Below are 6199 nucleotides of genomic sequence, written 5' to 3'. Positions count from 1 at the left end.
CTAGCGCGTGCACGAGAGAGGGGAGGGACTTAGAGCGTGCTTGAGAGGGAGGGACTGCAGGCACGGCTGCAGTGCAGGGAGTGGAAGCAGAGCGCGGAACACACACGGCTCTTATTAAAACGGCGCTTTCTCACCGGAGTACTTTCCCCCGTCATTCTTAAAGTACCGATACTAATGAAACGGAGGAATCGTAACGTTTTTAACGGCAGGGTATCGCGGTATACCTTTCAAGTATCGGTACACCGTGCAACACTAGTCAGGAGTCAGTGTCTCTCCCCCAAACTCACACATATCAAATTCGATATGAACTGAAGAGCCGCATGAAACTAGGCAAAGAGCCGCATGCGGCTCGAGAGCCGCGGGTTGGCCACCCCTGCAGTAGAGGATACCTGGATACTGTGTTGTTCAGGAAGACCCTGAGAATAGGTTTAGGGTTATGGTTATGGTTAGGGTTAGGGTTAGGCGTGTTATAAAGTGACCCTCACTTTAAACCACAATGCTTTAGTTATAGGACATGACATATTATAGAAAGGGAAAACCAAGATGGATGAAATCAGACTTGTAGTGGTTCATATAAGCAGAACACTTTTAGTTGTATCTTAATATATCTGAATTTTAACTTGTAATATAACTAATATTGTATTTTATGTATGTTTCTTTACATTTTTGGGCCTTGATCTGGTGTTCTCGTTTCGGTTTCTTCTAACCCTAACGGGTTCATCCATTACATAGCATTAACATTGACAGTATTTACTTTACTCATCACATCAAAAGGATATCTGTTTCTTGGAACGAACCTGAGTCTGAGCAGGTACAAGGATATTCTCTGTAACTGAACATGTAAAAACGTCTCAACATAACTCCATTAGTCAGAAAAAACACATTATCATGAAAGGACGACCCACTAAAAGCAACAAACGTCAAACAATTCCTTTTCCCAGAATGGAAAAATCTGTCCCTCACTGCCTGTAATGGAAGAACTTCAAGTCTAGGGGAGGTGCTAACCAAGGAGTTGTAGGTCTTATGAAAGCACAAATTCATTTGTCACCCTTGGGATCCTCTTGGATCTCATCAGACTGAAATGGTGTTTGGGAAAAGCTATCGTTTAGATCAGTGGTTTTCAAAGTGTGAGGTGCGCCTCCCTGGGGGGGCGGGGCGCCAGAGAGCTTCAGGGGAGGCATGCGTGAGAAAAAAATAACAAGAAAAAGATGAGTAAAGTGTCACTTGCACACTTGTGGCTGTCTGTGGAGACTGAGTTCCCCCACCTCGCCAAAAAGGCTGTAAAAGTGCTCATTTCCTTCACCTCCACCCAGGGGCGGACTGGCCATCTGTGTTCTGTGTGTCAGCGGCTCGGTTCGCTGACGGCCGGCAGCGCCCTTTATTTGTTATGTTTTTAAACGGCATAATTTAAGCTGAGCTGACAGGTCCGTTCAGCGGGCCGTTTCCCTTTATTTTTAAAAGTTAATTTTTTTGATGTTCTAAGGAGGTTGATTGGCTACTCAGCCAATCAAATTGGTGCAGTCAGTGAGTCAGCACGATAGATTCAAACACACACACACAGAGACGAGACAAGAAGAGAGAAAAAGTCGGAGTAATTTCAAATGGCGTGCTCAAAAAAGAGAAAGGGAGACAGCGAAAACAGAGCATTTAATGACATTTTCTCTTACTGGACCTCTTTGAAATGCAATTAAATACCCCTGCAAGATGGAGAGCGTTTGTCATTAGGTCAACTAATCAATCTTTGCCTGTGATAGTTATTGCCTTATTTAAAAGCAACATAATGCATAAATAAATCGATTGCATGGAATTATTTTAGATATTGCCTAAATGCTGTGTATTTTCCCCACAAAGACCCTTTGTTTAACAAGTGGTGACCTTGATGTATTTCCCGACCCCTTGGCTTAGCAAATGAACTTCATAGCCAGTTGTTTACAGCCCTCCAAATGCATTTAATTCCGCAACGCTGGTCATTTTGACTTTGCAGTTCAGTCAATGTAAAGAAAGGCCAACTTAAAGCCTCAGCGGTTCCCATGGACTGGGGAAAATTAACCCTTTATACTCATTAGCCACGTGAGTGGTGTCTGAATAGGTTGACAGTCCTCAGGGTGCAGAAGAGGAGGGGGGAGAGTAAATCAAAATCCACTCAGCTCTTGGCAGAGGCCTTGTCAACTGCTGTGTTGTTGTGCAAAGCAGATAATGTGATTTCCGGACAAGAGTTCCCTTCACACCTCCCTACAGCCACGGCCCACTGTGAAGAAAAACTCTTTAAGATGAACTCCAAGAGGGTGATTTTGTTAATACATTGGACCAAATCTCACTTTCAATAGAGCTTGATCCATTCAGGAAGCGACAGGGACAGTCCAGGTCAATTAAAGGGTCTAAAGATTCAAACAGCGATGAAACAGGTCTATGCTTCTTTACTTTCTATTTTTAAAGATGGGTGAGAAGATTAAATGGGGGGAGAAGCTGTGTATAACCAATGAAAAAAAATAGTATTGCTGACTTAAGAAGGTTGTTCTAAATTCCAAACACATTAAAATCATATTTTTCATGTAGTGTCAAGAAAGCATCCCTCATACCTTAATATTTCAGATCACAGTCTTACTTCACCCTTGTGTTAATCATGGTTCCATGAACCTATTCCAGCCTGCCACACCCATCACATGTTGTAGTTTTATCCAGTAATGGACATGAGGTCAAGGTAAAAAAATTGACTATAATTCACGAGTCAGACCAGTTCCTGCAAACTGGGTTGAAAAAACAAGAGTACATGCCAGGATGCATTGCTCACAAGCTTCTGATGCCTAAGGTCCCAGATGATTCTATCCTCTGGCTCAGTGATGGGAAAGTACCTTAGTACATTTACTCAAGTATTGGACTTAATACTTTTTTGTCATTTTGTACTTAACTTGAGTATTTCCATTTGATGCTACTTATTTTTCTTCTAATCCACTACATTTCAGAGGCATATATCATACTTTTTGCTCCACTACATTTATTTAACACTCACAGTTACTCGTAACTTTGTATAGTATGCTGCAACCCATTTACATTGGAAGTCGGAGGTTGGACGTAACATCCGAGTTGACTGCCTTCCAGTAGCAAAGAGTCGGGGAAAGATGGATGCCATCAGTAGTTTGCCATACAGCTGTTTACAGACACATCGGGTTAGTCATTGTGAGCAATACCGGTTGACAACTACCCTTTATTTTGTATTTTCTGAATACAACCATCCTAGCAACATATCAACAGATAGCAGATGAGCAGTACCATATGTACAGTTGATCCAATGTGATACGATTAATACAGAAGTGCAAAATTATATATTATAAGTTTTCTCTTAATATTTATATGCGTTGGCTCTATTTTGAATGATGATCTCGGGTATGGCGAGGTATCTCTGAGTTTCCAAGTTGGAAGTCTGACCTCAGGGGGTGTTCGAGTTGAAATATCTGACATAGGAACTCGGATAATCCCACTTCCCAGTACAAATTGAATGCAGAGTAAAAACGCGCTATGCTGACCAGAGTTACTTTGTAACGCGTTACTGTAATAATATTACTTTAGTCGGTAACGGAGTAGTGTAACGCGCTACTTTTATAATTCAGTAATCTCACTACAGTTACTATGGCGCATTTCCACTGCAGCGGGTAGCCCCGTTTAAGCGTCCTTAATCGTCCTCAAGCGGCCTCAAGCGGCCTCAAGCGGCCTCAAGCGGCCTCAAGCGGCCTCAAGCGGCCTCAAGCGGCCAGGCCAGTTTTTGGTGGCCTTTCCATATAGCGTAGCCCCGGCTAGCGGGTACTTTTTCCCTCTTTTTCCGGCCCCATAAAATTGTGGTTCTATCAGGCCAGGGCTGAACTAGTGACGTAAACACTCTCGACTGCTGATTGGTCAGAGAGAATCGTCACAAGATCGCGCGCAAGATCATCTCTAGCGTCGCATATATATCTAGAAGCAAGCTTGCAGCATTTTTATACACAGCATTTTTGTAAACGGAGGAGCTACAAAAATGACAATGTCAAAGAAAAGCACACCGTGGTCGAAGAATAGACAGGAATGTGACGGTGAGGTGCAAATTGTGTCCAGGCCAGAAGCTGTTATCCACTGCTGTAAACACCACGTCAAACCTCAACAAACACCTGCAAAGAACACATGCTAAGGTGAAGCTAATAGCTAAGGACCCCCGAACCCAGAGTGAGGATGTTGTGAGTGCACCGCCGCCGACTCCGAAGCAGCAACATTTAGAATTTGGAGGACCGGTAACCAAAGCAGAGATGGACAGGCTTGTAGCATCCTTCATAGTAGAGGAAATGTTGCCCATTTGCACAGTGGAATCACCATCGTTCAGAGATATACTGCGCAAAATACAGATAGCAGGAGACAGAGGACAGCCATGGTCAGATAGGAAAACATTCAGGAGCTATCTGGATCAGTTGTATGCGACAAAGGAAACTGAACTAAAGAGAACATTTGAAACTTTAGCAGTCTGCGTGATCTGCCTGCAGGGAGGGGCGGGCCGGCCCTGCAAGTAAAGTAACGAGTTACTTTATGTAGAGAGTAATATAGTGTAATATATTACTCTTTTTTTAAAGTAATATGTAATATATTGTTGTGCAGAATGAAAACTACCTTTTGTACAGTATATTTTGATGCTAATATGTTTGTACGTTTACCTAAGGAACATCAGGACTTGTACTTGTTATGGAGTATTTTAAGACACACATATTTGTATTTGACTTAAGTAAAGTATCTAAGTACTTATTCCAACAATGCTCTTGCTTGGCTAATGCAGCTGCACTTCTTAGGGCATGTGTTCTGTCAAAAAACTAATCCAGCTCAATATCTGATCCAGCCAAAACACTCTAAATTGTATAAAACTCCATAACATCTTCTGCACCCATTTGTCATAAACACTTTTAGATATTGGAATCCAATGAGTTAAAAAAAACGTAACTTAATGTGAATGGAAATTCATACAAACTCAAACTGAAATGTAATTTATGCAGTTTTACACATGTGAATTGCTGGAGAGTAGTTTATTTGTTTGGTTTTGTTTTTTTTGATTCAGGCTGACAAGTGTGGAGATTTGGATGAAAACCCCAGTTCAGCTTTAGGGAAAGGCCTTTGAATGACTAGGACATTGTGTTTTTAGCAAATAGCTGGCTTCTTCTTCAATTTGAATCTTGGGATAGCAGTGCAGTGTAAGACAAATGCACAATACAAGTTCAATATTTCACTCCAAATCACATCCCTCTTTGGCGATAATAAAGTTTAAGGGGCTCTCCCTGTGAAAACAGTTGGGCCTTTCTGTGGCTCTGTCAAGTCTGTCAAGTCTGAGAAGATAAAGTAATATCCCTTGGCAGGTGTGTTCAATGAGGAATGGCTAATGTTGATACATTGAGTGTAGGAGAGAACTTTCAATTAATTATCCAGCCTTTTGGTAGCCTGCCTCCCCTCGCTACCCATTCCACCAACAGTAACATCAACATTTTTCCACTTGGACGATTCTTTTCCATTTTCTTGTATCCATGTACTGTAACTAATGTGTACAACAGTTATTCAAAATGGTTCAGTATTACGTGAGTTTGGTGTTGACAGTAACAGCTGAAGAGACTGTGAGTAATAGCCCGAAGCTATTTCATTGCAGTCACTGAACGTTTACTTTAAGAGATAGTTTTTGCCACTGATAGGCTAAGATTGTTATTGCTTCTGACAACAGTATGGAAAGGAGTTTACTAGGAGTCCACTTTTAGAGAAATGACGTTGCAGAATTGCCCGAAGGTTCAAATGGCAGCAAGTTAAGTGGCTACAAAGCTCTTGCTCAATACTGGATTAAAACAATTGTTGTCACCATTAGTAAGGCACCATCAGCACGCTATATAATACAACCCCATAAAGGCTTAGGGATATTACCTGACCTTTTAAATCCAAGAAAATTAATTCTAGATAATTTTACTCACCCCTTTTAAACCTATATCTTTTATCCAAATATGTTGATTTCATTAGTTGGGTCTCAATATGGGTCAAATCCTTGGAGTGACTGACGGTGTGCACGTTTGAGAGCCATCTGTCCAACAGAGCATCGGGCTCACTGGGCAGGCAATGGCCAGGCTGGGTGTGTTATTACAGTCCAGCTGGGATAACAGAGCTTGAATCAACCGAATACCAAAGTGGATGAATGAAAACAATTTCATCTGGG

This window comes from Gymnodraco acuticeps, unplaced genomic scaffold (assembly GCF_902827175.1).
Source record: "Gymnodraco acuticeps unplaced genomic scaffold, fGymAcu1.1, whole genome shotgun sequence".
NCBI lineage: Eukaryota > Metazoa > Chordata > Actinopteri > Perciformes > Bathydraconidae > Gymnodraco > Gymnodraco acuticeps.
The sequence above is the reverse complement of the archived record's forward strand: the minus strand, read 5'-3'. Positions refer to the sequence as shown.